Source organism: Phyllobates terribilis, unplaced genomic scaffold (assembly GCF_046119375.1).
Source record: "Phyllobates terribilis strain yellow unplaced genomic scaffold, ASM4611937v1 Scaffold_51__1_contigs__length_9155689, whole genome shotgun sequence".
NCBI classification, from domain to species: Eukaryota; Metazoa; Chordata; class Amphibia; order Anura; family Dendrobatidae; genus Phyllobates; species Phyllobates terribilis.
In genome coordinates, this window is record NW_027362811.1 from 3907501 (window position 1) to 3922213 (window position 14713).

The following is a 14713-nucleotide window of genomic DNA, read 5'->3' on the forward strand; positions in this document are numbered from 1 at the left end:
GTCCTTATCATCCCAGTCAGTAAAATCTTTATAGAGGTTAGGCTCATCCTGCCACCAATCTCGAGGGGTTCCCTGGGTACTTGGGGTCACTAGCACAATTACCACAGATGCGAGTCCCAGAGGGTGGGGAGCCCAGGGGACCTGGTCAGATATCGAAAAGGGTCTCTCCTCCAATGCAAAAGAACTTCTGGCGGTAGACAAGGCGCTGAATAATTTCTTACCTTTCCTTCAGGGCCAGAATGTAAAGATCCTCTTGGATAATCTAGTTGCGGTAGCATATGTGAACCACCAGGGGACACATGGTCAAGATTGCTGATGAGTGACAGATCATCTCTTCCAGATTACAGAAAGTCACCTCCTTTCCCTGATGGCCCTCCATATAAGGGAAAAAGAAAACACCAGAGCAGATTTCCTAAGCTGCTATCCTCTGACGCAAGGGGAATGGGAACTAAATCAAGGAATTTTTACCCAAATAGCCGAAGATGGGGGGGGGGGCCCTCCGGTCAGGTAGATCTGTTTGCCACAAAACTAAATCGGAAGACAAAGATCTTGTGTTCCCTAAATCTCCTAGCTGTGGATGCTCTCCTGATACGTTGGGATTTCAGCCTGGCGTATGCCTCCCCCCCTGGTTGGCTCTTCTTCTCATGGTCATAAGAAAGATCAGGGAGGACAAGGCCAGGGTTCTGCTGATCGCACCCTTTTGGCCCAGGAGGCCCTGGTTCTCATGCCTGAGGAGCATGTCCATCTCCGATCCTTGGGTTCTTCCAGAGATTCCGTATCTCCTCAAGCAACTGGCCTCCACTTGACGATGTGGAACTTGAAAAGACACTGCTAAATCGGAAAGGTTTTTCCCAAGGTCTAGTAACCATCCTAATGCACAGCAGAAAACCTGGGGTTGATGGGGGAGGGGAAGGCGCCAATAGGAAAAATCTTGGCGTTTTTACAAAAAGGTCTTGAACTAGGGTTATCCACCAGCACCCTTAAAGTTCAGGTTTCTGCCTTGGGTTCCCTATATAGCTGTGATCTAGCGGGTAACTACTGGGTTTCTCGGTTCATTAAGGCAGCTTTTAGATCTAGACCTATTATTAAAAGCAGCTTGGTTCCCTGGGATTTAAATTTGGTTCTAAAGGCCTTGACTAGCTCGCCGTTTGAGCTAATAGTCAGCAACCCTTAAATCCCTCTCCCTTAAGACCGCTTTGTTAATAGCTTTAACCTCGGCCAGGAGCATTAGTGACATCCAGGGCCTGTCTATGGCCTCGCCGTTTACTCAAATTCTGGATGATAGGCAGGATCTAGTCTAAAAATCACTCTCTCTCTCCCTAAGGTAGCCACTCGTTTCCACAGTCTTAAGGAAGTCCTCCTACCCTCCTTTTGTCCAAATCCTAGTAACCAGAAAGAGGCGGAGTTACATACGTTAGACGTGAGGAGATGTGTGGTTAGGTACCTTTCAGTTACCAGAAGCTTTAGGAAAGATAACTCGTTGTTTATATCCTACCAAGGGGCTACAAAACGGTCTAATGTCACAAAGTCCACCATAGCTAGATGGAATAGGGAGGCCATTTCTCTAGCATATACATCTAGCGGCAAGGAAGTGCCAGGAGGGTTGAAGGCTCAGTCCACCCGGGCTGTGGCGACCTCCTGGGCTGAGAAGACAGGTGTCTTGATTAGAAGACATATGTAAGGCTGCTACCTGGTCCTGTCCCTCTACATTCCACAGACACACCCATATCTAACCTATATAGTATCGGCTGACCTCACCTTTGGCTGAAGAGTGTTCCAGGCTGTGGTCCTTCAATAGATTACTTCATCCCTGTAATTCTCTCGTGGTGCTGTCATGGTCGACCGATAAAATCTTAAGTTACTTACCGGTACTGGGATTTTTCGGAGACCATGACTGCACCCTTACATTCCCTCCCTTCACCTTTGTGGGAGCACTCCCCTTTTATAAATTATAATCTCACACTCAATAGGTGTCGTGTGGTATGGCAACTTTGTGATTGTTTGCTGTGTTCATTAACCTGGCGGTCCTCTCAGTGCTCTGTAATCCAAACTGAGGCGGGAGAGAGGCGGCGCCCTTTTAAGCCTGTAGGTTTCCTCTCCTTGGTGGGCGGATCCCCTCTCTCGTGGTGCTGTCATGGTCTCTGAAAAATCCCGTTACCGGTAAGTAACTTATGACTATTCATTTGATGGAGCAATCAAAAAGTTGTACCCCAAAATGGTAAGTATTAAAAACGGTCTTAGAAAATTTAAACACGAGCCAAACAATTTGTTTGCAAAGTTTAGAATTTTTTAAAAGCAGTGAAATGTTTTTGTTTTTTTTTCTTCTGCACCATTTCACTTTATTTGGAGTTCATTACCCTTTTTTTCTATATCTTGCACAGTAAAGTGAATGGTGTCATTCAAAAATACTGTAATTTTGTACCACAAAATACACCTCAACCCTGCTGTATTGAATAGTGTCTGTGTTATTCACTATATAATATGTTATTTTTTATGGTATACTCATGTATAGTGACTAGTGATGATCGAGCGTGTTCTATGAACCCCTTCGGCGAGCACGCTGTCTAACAGCCGTGACACTTGCAGGCATGGCGACATTAAAAGAAATGCCGAGCATGCCAAAATACTCAGCGAGCACCCGAGCGTGCTCGCCGAAGGGGTTGATAGAACACACTCGATCATCACTAATAGTGACCAGATACCTCTAAGGAATCTTTTTTACTGGTGCTTGAAGTACAAATTTTTGTAGCGCTAAAGATTAAGTAGTATGCAACTATGTGAACTGCAATTGCCATTTAATAATTTAAGGGAATCCATCAGATATACCCCTCCCTCCAATTCCCATTCATGACCATGCAGGATTTGGAAAGCTAAATCCATAGACACCTCTATATCTTTTATCTGTTGCTGCATTTCTGAGTGCTCTGGGTGTAACGGAGCACTTACCGAGCCTCAGCCTTCCAAGGTTGCTTCCCTGCCCAGCAACAGCCTCTTTATCTTGATTGATAGCTTACTTTCTGATTTTCTGACGTCCCAAAAAACTGTGAGTTATCATTGACACTAAGGCTAAGTTCCCACCACGAGCTTTCAGTGAGCTTTTGATGTTACAGATTTAAAGAAAAAAAAAACAAGTAACCTATTTTACTTAATAGGTGCAGGAATGCTGTAGAAAATCTGCAACATCGAAAACTCATCAAAAGCGATGGGAACGTAGCCTAAAGAGAACGGATGCTTGCTGTGGGAGATAATCTCAGGAGACAGAGACTTAACTCCTCAATTACATGTGAACCAAAATTCTAATTACTTAGGAGTGCAGCAACAGGTATAAGATATAAAAGTGTCCATTGGTTTAGATTTACATGTCAAAGGCCTGCATGCCCACATCTGAGGTCAAACAGATTTCCTTTTAAAATGAGTGTATTGCTTTGAACTGGAGCTATTGCTCAATCAGTAGCGCCACACACAGTCACAAGGTAGCCCTAGCCTAATGGAGCACCATAGACACTAGCACTGGGAACTTTCCCTCCGTACACGCAAAACATACGCAAAAAAAAGCAATTTGGCACGTTATTAATTATTTATGTAGATTTATAGAATGAAATGTTGGATCTCGTACGAGCTCGATCCTTGTTTTTCACAGAACTCATATCTATTATAGTCTAGGGCTGTTCACATATTTCTGCGGATCGCGTATTTTTCACCGAAACACGTTGACCTGTCGGATTTTGATCCAAATCAAAGTTTAGAACTTCTCGGATGCAAAACAAAGCTGATGAAAATCGGTCTTTTTTTTTTTTTTTACCTACAAGAGAAATCACTGTGGTCTGAATGAGGCCTTACTCTATTATTTATTTCTTAAGCAGCGTTCATTCCAGGCTGCTGTACACATGAAGAGGGTTTACACACATAAAATACATATATAAAACACAGAAACAAGCTAACCTTGACAGACTAGTATGGAGGGGGACACTGCCACCACGAGCTAACAGTGTGGATTCGGGGGTCTCGCGCCTTCCCTCAGGGTGTATTCCAAAAGCCGCCTCCAATAAGCAAGTTCTGGACAAGCTGCAGGTGGAGAGGGAGCCCGGATTACGGTGAAGGCCCAGACTGCGTCTCTGGTTTACACTTAGGAGGGAAAGAAGTATCTCCTGAACCTGATCCACACTCCGGTGAGTGTGACGTTTCTTCTTGATTTGTTTCTCTGTGCTCTTGTTGCAGATGTTCAGATACTGAATGAGTTATACAAAATGCAGCAGCTGCAATAATAATAATAATAATTTATTATTTCACAGGGTGGGCCATTTATATGGATACACCTAAATGAAATGGGAATGGTTGGTGATATCATCTTCCTGTTTGTGGCACATTGGTATATGGGAGGGGGAAAACTTTTCCAGATGGGTGGTGACCATGGCGGCCATTTTGGATCCAACTTTATTTTTTCAATGGGAAGAGGGTCATGTGACACATCAAACTTATTGAGAATTTCATAAGAAAAACAACGGTGTGCTTGGTTTTAACGTAACTTTATTCTTTCATGAGTTTTGTACAAGTTTATAACCACTTATAAAATGTGTTCAAAGTGCTGCCCATTGTGTTGGATTGTCAATGCAACCCTCTTCTCCCACTCTTGACACACTGATCGCAACACCGCAGAAGAAATGCTAGCACAGGCTTCCAGTATCCGTTGTTTCAGGTTGATATCACCAACCATTCCCATTTAATTTAGGTGTATCCATATAAATGGCCGACCCTGTAGATCTAACACTGTTTTGGTTTTTTTTATAGACGCCCATAAGAGCTATCCAATATTTTAAAATTGAAAGAGTTTGCTCTCAGATTACAACTTATCACTTTTCTACAGAACAGATTGCTTGCTAATAGCTGGGGACCCATCTCTGGGACCCCAATCACAGGAAATCAGGTGCACGAGCCATATTACGCCAATGGATTGGCCGATGAGCGTGTGCACTGCTGCTCCACTCAAAGTGTAATGGGCTGCCGGAGATGGCCGAATTCAGAGCTCAGCTATCTCCATCAGTCCCGTAGACAATGGCACCACTCCATTAAAAAAGGGGATGTGAGACATCTGTTCTTCTGATCATTGGAGGTCCCGGTTGTCTCCCCCCCCCCCACAGAATAGCCAAAAAGTTGCGATCTTGGCACAGCCTATTTAAGAATGCTATAGAAAAAAAACCACCAGCTCACCCACAGCGGCTCTCGGCGTGCTGAAGCCCGGAGATCGTGTGGCCACACGTGTGTAAATCACAGGAAAAAGAAAAGGAACTCCAGCTCCATAAAATCCATCTTTATTATTTCATCTTTAAAAGTCCATTAATCCACAAGGTTCAAGTGAAAAATTTATGCAACATAGCAACATGTTTCCAACGCTCAGCATTCTTTGTCCATCTACATACGAAATGACTCCCCTCACATTTATACATGGTTATTTAAGAATGCGCCTTGTATCCATCAATCCATATTTGTCCAACATGTTTTCCCTTTTAACGTTTTTGTACTTTTGTAGGGTCATGTTGATTTTAGCTACGAGGTTTCAAGGTCCCTTTCTGCTTGCCAAGGTGTATTATTGGTGGTCGACGCAAATGAGGTACTTTTCCTTAGTGACGTTGTATGTAATTATAATGCATATGCTACCTGTAGGGTAGATATAATTTATGATATACTGATTACTTCTTTATTCTTCCAGATTTATTGTACACTTGCATCTATACACTTATTAGATTCTGATTATATAAAGACAGAGACTCTGATTCCAGCCATGTGTCAATAACTGGCTGCTTGTTTTAGTTTTATCACTCAAGGACTAGTAAACCTGCTACCATGTAGTCCTCCACATTCATGAGCTCTATATATAGCCCCACCCGCACCACTGATTGACAGCTTTCTGTGTACCCTGTGCATAGGCAGAACATCTGCAGCTAATAAAGGGATTTTATCAACACTGCATCAAGCAGCTCAGTAAGTGACACATCGCTGGAATCCAGGTACCACGGGTTTACCGTAACTAGAGGGGCCAGAAGACTGCGGCGTCTGAGCTCCTGCACTGATTAGAAGCACTTCACTATCATATTAAACCGTGAAGGTTTCTGCTAGCAGTGCAAAGGTTAATCTGTTCAGTTGAGAGCTGCTAGAGCTTTCCAGCATTGATGGTCTCAGCTGTTCAGTGTTGGCCTCTCCCCTCTCCTATATATACTCGCCTCTGGCAATCTTGGATTGCCAGTGTTAGATTTATGCTGCCTAGTTCTGGAGTCGGAGGTGTTGGTTGTTTTGAAGAGGAGTTTGTGTGTTAACCGCTGTCTTTGCCAGAGACATAAGGAGACACTCCAATTTGCAGGGGGCCTGGGGTCAAGGGCACCGAGGTTTGAGTTAACTGAGGAACCCATGCTGTTGGGTGTGGCGACTTGTTCTGTTGGTCCAACTGTAGTTTGGCGGAAAGGGGGAGTGTGTGTGTGTGTGTATGTGTCTTTCCTAAATTCCTAAACACCCACCGGAAAACTAAGGCGCCCGAGTTGCGGGGTGAATTGGCGACTCGGGGGTGTGCTTATTTCCTCTGTGGGTAGGTCACAATTTTTTTTTTTACCGTCCAAGATCCATCTTGGCAAAAGTATGGTGGTAATTTCTGCCTTTCTGGACAGTGGGGCGGGGTTTATTTTGATAGACGCTAGGTCCGATCAGGACCTCAAACCTCATAAATTTTCTGTCTCAACACCCATAATCGCCATTGACTCTGCACCCTTGAGCTAGGGGTATTTTACTCTTGTCGCTCGTGTGCTACATCTGCAGGTAGGGGCCTTGCACTCAAAATTTATTGACTGTTATGTGCTAGAGGGCTTGCCCTCTCCTGTGGTCCTTGGACTACCTTGGTTTACGCTGCACAATCCTGTGGTAGGTTGAGTGCCCACTTTATCTTTTAAGCGTTTCCGCAGCGGCAATTCCATTGCAGAAACGCTTAAACGCTTGGTAGAAAGTCTGCAATGTTCCCCAATGATAATCCGCATGTGCTGTGCACATGCTGCGGAAATTTCCGCTGCGCATTATCAGTGCGGAAAAATCCGCAGCACTACCAATTATTTTGCGGAATCGCAACGTTTTCGCCTGTGCACATGCGGATATTAAGCGATTCAACGTGCGGATGGTACCCGGGTCTGGAGAAGAGGAGACTCTCCTCCAGACCCGGGTACCATGGTACCTGTAGTAAAAAAAAAAAAAAAAAAAGAAAAGAAAAAAAGACATTATACTTACCTTGTGATGGCCCCCGGTCTTTTCTCCGCTGAGTCGAGTCTCTTGTATGGCTCGTCGGCGGTCGCGTGACCTGTCACATGACTAAATGACGTCATGGAAGGTCCTTTCACACCACCGTGAGCCATACAAGAGACCAGGGGCCATCAGAAGGTAAGTAAAATGGGTTTTTTTTTTTGTTTTTTTTTACCATTTTTAATCTTTTTTCTTCAACTATTAACTTGGTCACACTATATAAATCCATGCCGGTTGCATGGATTTATATAGTGTGACCAAGTTGTCAAGCACTTTCCAAGTGATGCTAAAATCGCTTGGAAAGCTTTTGACAACCCGCATTCGGAAATGCATGTGAAAAAACGCTTCACTTACGCTTGTCCCTGGCAGGAAAAACACATGTAAAATCCGCATGCATTTTTTTCTGCCAGGGAGATGCAGAAACGCTCAGGAAAAATCCAGAGCATTTCTGCATCGTGAGCACTTAGCCGTAGACTGGCAGACTCGGGAGGTGGTAAAATGGAGCGAGTATTGCCAAGAACACTGCTTGGTCACTCGGATAGCCATGGTGGGTCTGATTTTTAGGAATGTGTTTTCTGAACAGGGGTGTCAAGAACTTCCACCCCATCATCCTTATGATTGCGTCGGTAATATTATTCCTGGGGCCAAGCTGCCAAAAAAGCAGGTTATATAATATCTCTGGTTCAGAGAGGCAGGCCATGAAAAACTAGATCACTGAAAGTCTACCAAAGGGCCATATAAGATGTTCTTCATCTCCCGTTGCAGTGGGGTTTTTCTTTGTCAAAAAAAAAAAAAGACTAGGGGTTGCGCCCCCGCCTTGATTTTTGTGAGTTTAATCAGATCACGGTCTGGGATGCATATCCTCTCCCTCTCATCCCAGACCTCTTTAGAAAACCATTTGGCTCCTACAATTTGATTAAACTAGACCTCAGGGGGGCTTATAATCTCATTCACATTGAGGAGATGAGTGGAAGACGGCCTTCAATACTCCTGAGGGGCACTATGAAAACCTTGTGATGGCATTTGGGTTGACTAATGCTCCCATTTTTACTCATCTGGCATGTAGATCACAACAAACCCATCTTGATGACATAATGGTAGACTCCATACTAAATAAGGAGGGAGTCACTGACTGTGGTGGCCCCTCCCCGGGCCATGGCGATTGGTGACCCCCCCCTTCGCTGCCCCTTACTGACCAGTGATCCTTAAGCCCCCAGAAGGATCCAATGAAGCGAAAGGGACGGCTGCTACAAGTCGTCCCATGGATACATAAACACCGGGACATCCCACGTTACTTCCTTTCTTTGCTGGTCCCGGAGTCGAACGTCATGGAGATTTCAGGATCAGGTCAGATTGCTGAGGCCCTCCAGGCTGGGTTTGCACAGGGGGGCGAGCGCTGGTTACAGGCTCTCATGTCGGGGCTCAGCGCTCATCCCCCTGGCCCCAGCTCTAAATCCCCAGATCACCCTGCCCCTGGCCCTCAACCCCTTATGGGAACATCATATTCCCCAGTCCCAGTCCCCTCACCACTTGGGCCTACTCACCCACTCCAATTGCCCACGGTACAACGGTCCCCTCCACGGCGGTCGGGTCATCTGGAACAGGGGGCTGCATTACTTCCGCGGCTTGGTCCCGATCCCCTTCCTCACCCGATCGCCGCATCCGCACAACTTTACAGTGTTCATCGGGCCACTCAACCCGGGGCGGTAGGCGGCTGCGGTAGTGCTGCGGGCGCTCGCTGACTCGGGGAAGCGGGCAGCCGTGGCGGTCCGGTGGCCACACGCCAGTGGGGAAGGGCGCGCAGCGACAGCAGGGCGGCGGGCGCGCGCCGGCGTGGGGTTGGGGGGTTCCTCTCTGCGGTCGCGCGCCGGAGCAGGGAAGCGGGCGCGTGACTCCACTAGGCTGGAGAGGCATGTTGGGGGAGGCGGAGCTGGAGGGCAGGAAGCGCTCGATGCGCATGTACAGGGCGGGTGTCCGCCCCACGTGACCCCACAGGTCACGCCCCCCAGTTCAGAATGCTGCGGGGCGGAGCAGGAAGCTGAAGCTAGTGCGGCGGTGGAGCCTGCGCCTCACTTACTGCGGGTGCAGGGCTCCTCTGCACTAATAAATGAGTGCGGGCTGTCTTCCATGTCGGCGGCGGGCACAGAGGGGATTCAGGTCTCCTGCCTGCCACCGGCGCTGGAGACAGCACACAGCCTGTTGTTCCCCACCCCCGTTAACACTCCTGTCCCGCATCCTGCCGAGGAGCGCCCTGGAGGGCGGAGGTCCAGCAGGCATTCCCGTCCTCCAGAGCGCTTTAGGCACAGCACCCCGAAGCCTCACAGAAGAAGCTGCGGGCCACTTAGTAACCATTCCCTGCCCCCTCAACACACAGCAGGGGCTGTGGCAGAGCAGAGCTCCGGACAGGAATCCTCTGCCGGGGGCTGTGCTCTGCTTCCCCCCCAAACAATCCCCCACAGAAAAACTCCTATTAAAAATAAAAGAAAAAGTTCCCAAAACAGAACACGTGACACTACACATCCTGGGGACATTGCGGCCCCTGTAATCACCGCAGCCCATCCAGCGCCCAGTCACAGTATCAATACCCCCCTGATGGACACGATGCGGAGCCTAAACACTTCAGCGACCATCCTCGCCTCCCCCATATACCCCTATAATAGCGCAGTGACGCACGTGCTTGACTCCGTTATAGCATCGCCCTGGCCACAAATAGCACCGACATGTCCCGGCGGGACACATGTAAACTGCGCAGAACCCCCCATACACCCTTAGGGACACAGAGACTCCAGGCGTACTCACTCTAGGTGAACTCGCTGTAGTTCCTCCGACGACAGATCTACGCCATCGCACACAAGTCACCGGCGAAGGAAGCGGTCGTCACAAGCAAAGTGGAGATCGGCATCCCACAGGAGGGGTCACAGGTCGCGGTCCTCAAGGTGGCGCTCACCATCCTCTGCATCAGAGATGTCGAGCCCCAACGATCCCGTCCTCCGGGGGACAGAAACGATACAATGGCACCCTCCAGAGCTTACAGTCTGCACGATACAACGATTTCACGCAGGTCTAAGAGCAGAGGCACGCCGCTCACCCCGAGCGAGACTGGTGTCAGAGTCCCTCCACACATCAGAGTCCCTCCTCCAGCCGCAGGAATGGGTGCGTGCAATATAAGTATAACTGAAATGGGAAATAGTAACACCAACTTAATAGCGGCCCTTAAGGCCATAGTCGAACAACTATCCGTGCCACCAGGCGCTATACATAATTCTACTAAAACAACTCCACCATTAGCCAGCGTACACAAGGACGCATTCTTTTGCAGGATAAGCCCATTGGGCTCACACATAGACAAGGAAACCAGAATTAAAATATGGAATAATGACTACATCGACATTTGGGCACTTGTAACCACTGACCAACATACTATAGACAAAGAGAAAAGGATAGTCGACAGACCATTCAACAGAAATAGACAAAAGGTCGCGAAGACAATGAGTAACTGGTTACAGGCGTTTTCAGTGCTGGGTTGCATCATGGGCCAAAAGCATCCGGAACGCTGCTCAGAACTATTCATATACCAGAATACGGTGTATAACTCGTACAAAGCCCACGGCGGTTCAGCATGGTGCCGCTACGATGAAGAGTTCCGGAGGCGGTTGGCCCTGCAACCACAGCTAGGCTGGGGAGTAAAAGCTACAGACATATGGTTGCGATTAATGCTGTTACAGAAACACCATCCCTTTCCAACAACGGCTACTGGACAACAGGCAACAGCAGGCCAAAATTCAGTGGTAGTACGTAGACCAGGGGCCTGCTGGCAGTACAATGAGGGACGCTGTCGTTTCTACGCCTTATGCAGATACAAACATGAATGCTCAGCCTGGGGTGCAGCCCACCCCGCGGCAAGATGTTCTCATCCCGCAAGCAAATTATCAATTAAACTCCCACAGTCAGAATCCAAGGACCCCGGTGAGCGTAAACGCGATGGGCCCCTGGCTAGACCAATATCCTAAGAAAGACGCAGCGGGGCAGTTACGTTTTGGTTTCACATACAGTTTTTTCCTCCCTTTCAAACTTAATAAATCACCCACCTTTGCAAATAACCTTAAATCTGCAAAAGAGCACCCTGAAATACTTAGGCAAAAAATACAAAAAGAAGTAGCTCTAGGCAGAGTGGCGGGCCCTTTCCCAACCCCACCATTCAGTAACATAAGAGTTTCCCCTCTGGGAATAATCCCCAAAAAAGAGCCAGGTTCATTCCGGCTTATCCATCATTTATCTTACCCAAAAGGAGAGTCTGTAAATGGCGGTATTTCGTCTGAAGACGCCTCGGTCTCCTACGCGTCTTTCGACAGAGCAGTAATGTTAGTACGCGATGCGGGGCCCGGAGTGCTGCTCGCTAAATCCGACATAGAATCCGCCTTTCGCCTACTACCGGTGCACCCAAATTGCTACCACCTGCTGGGATGCCAAGTGGACAATGAATACTTCTACGACACTTGCCTCCCAATGGGTTGTTCAATATCTGTTATTACTTCGAACTATTCAGTTCCTTCCTAGAATGGGTGTTGAGGTACAAAACCGGCAATAGGTCCGTCACACATTACCTAGATGACTTCCTATTCGTCGGACCCAAAGACTCAAATCAATGCCAATCATTACTTAACGAATTCACAAACATCTTTCAACGGTTTGGAGTCCCATTGTGCCCTACAAAAAACATAGGCCCCACAACAAAGCTATCGTTCTTAGGCATCGAAATCGACACCACAGCAAGGTTATTCCACCTCCCAACAGAAAAAATACAAAAAACACTGCACCTCATCGAGGGATTTTGCACAGTACGGAAAGTAACACTACAACAGATGCAAGTGTTACTAGGTCTCCTCGTGTTCGCGAGCCGGGTGATGCCAGTCGGAAGGGCTTTCTCTTGTCGTTTATCCCTTGCAACAAAACGTGCATTAAAACTGAGTCATAGAATCAGAATCAGCAGGCAGCTTCGGGCGGACTTAGAGGTGTGGAAAACCTTCTTACAATCATTCAATGGTCACACGTTATTTATGTCAGCAGAACAGTCCAACATTGAACTAAAATTATTCACCGGGGCAGCAGAGGCGGGCGGATATGCAGCGATACTAGATAACTAGTGGTGCACAGGCTTATGGCCTCCGTATTGGTCTGAACAAGGGTTAGCAAAAAAACAGACACTCCTGGAACTCTTCCCAATAGTGGTAGCCATAGAAATATGGGGCACGTACCTAGCGAACAAAAATATACGCTTCATAACAAATAACACCAGCCTAGCGCACTGCATTAATAAGATGGCATCATCGTTTCTCCCAGTGCTAGGCCTACTACGCCGGCTAGCATTCCTGTGCCTAAAACACAATGTGTGGGTCCGTGCTAGCCACAATGTGGAGGGGGGATCTAACGCTGCTGCTAACGCTTTATCACAATTCAATTGGCAGGTTTTCAGAGAGCTCCTCCCCAACGCCCACCCGTCGGGCACCAGTTGCCCACCCTCCCTATGGGATCTAGTGGCGAACAGCTGATGCCATTAATCAGAGCGTCAGTCGCCCCGTCAACATGGAAAGCATACGGTAAGGCATGGGAAGACTGGATACGACTAGTAGCAGGCAGACGGGTTAACCAATGTGAACAAGCCAGACTAGATGTAACCATAGAATTTCTCCACCAGCTAATAATGAGGGGCATATCAGGGGCGTCAGCGCAGCGGTGGCGGACCGGAGTAGCATTTCATTTCCAACTACTGAATTGGGGAGATGTGACAAAAAGATTCATCATCAGTCAAGCCTTAAAAGGGTGGAAAAGAGGTCAGCCAAGTCAGGAGTGCAGACGTCCTGTGTCACTAAATCTGCTCTCAAAAATCATATCCCTAACACCATTAACATGCCACTCACAATTTGAAGCAACACTACTGTCTACTGCATTTGTGATCGCCTTTTTCAGGGCGCTACGCATAAGCGAATTAGTCCCTCGATCCAAAATCACCACCAGTGGAGGCTTATTACACCAGGACGTAGTCATAGCCAATAATGCAATACGCCTACGCATACGCAAATCCAAAACAGACCCAGCGGGCAAGGGCACTTGGGTGCTTCTAAAACCCACAAACAGTACACTGTGTCCGGTAACAATAGTAAAAACATATGCAGCCATCAGGCCACAAAGTAATTTCTTCCTATCACACATTGATGGAACTCCATTATCAAGATACCAGTTCCAATTTATATTTAATAAATGCCTAACATTAGCAGGGAACCACCCCAAAGATTACGGGACACACTCATTCCGCATAGGCGCGGCCACGGAAGCAGCTAGAGCAGGACTGTCAGAAACGGAAGTGCAGAGGATAGGCAGATGGCGATCCACGTGTTTTGCGAGATACATAAGACAGGACTTGTTATCCTAACGTGGTTTGTTTCTTTTATAGGTGACGATAAGCCAACAGTGTGGGTGATAGGCCACTCGTACATATACTGGGCAGAAAAAAGGGCGACAGTCCGCCCAGGCGGGAGGAATATGGGGTTTCATGACACATATTTCAACTGGAGAGGTATTAGAGGCCTGCGATGGCCACAGGTACTAATGGAGGTAATCAACATAGGGAGAGAAGCAACAGGTCCGGTTATCTTAGTTATACACGCTGGGGGAAACGACTTCGGTCATTACAAGAGCGCAGAACTAATGGCAATAATGAAGCTAGACACTGAGTGCTTCAGAGCATTTTTTAGTAAACTAACTATAATATGGTCAGAGATTGTGCCGAGAACGGTATGGCGAGGTGCGCGAGACAGTGCAGCCATCGAACGGACAAGGCGGCTAATAAATATTCGGATGGCAAGATTTTTAAAGGAAAGAGGTGGTGTAGTGATAAGACACCGAGAACTGGAAGGAGATAAAGCTGGCCTCATATGGCCCGACGGTGTTCATTTAACGGATATTGGACTGGACATATTCCTGTCAGGACTCCAGGACGGAGTGGAGCAAGCGTTAATGATGATGAGTGGGGGTCTGAGTCCTGCATACGAGTACGCAGGATCCTCCTTGGCCTGAAATAGAAAGGACATGTTGGAAAGTTACTCCTGTTGGCCAACTTGCCGGTGTGGAGACACAGGGCATGCTGCAACAAGCGGAATTATTTTTGGAAATAAAATGCCTTTCTAGTGGAATGAGTTAAAGAGTTAATAAAGCTGTGACCGATCCTCACCCATCCAGTTGTAAGAGTTACATTATTGTATTGTTAAGGAAGGGGTGGCGGTAGGGGGGCTGAGCGTCGGGGTTTCGTTGGGGGTCCCCACAGTCTAATTTATTCACCTCGTATCACATCAGGTACATGTCAGGCAGGTCTTACAGATACTCAAAGATAATACATTTCTCTGGTTTGACAAATAATTTATGTTCTCCATTCAGGAGGTCC

At 47.4% G+C, this 14713-nt stretch overlaps 1 pseudogene; it reads left to right on the plus strand.

Moving 5' to 3' along the window:
* LOC141191714 (translation factor GUF1, mitochondrial-like) overlaps positions 1-14713 on the plus strand; it is a 69601-nt pseudogene that overhangs the window by 14498 nt on the left and 40390 nt on the right.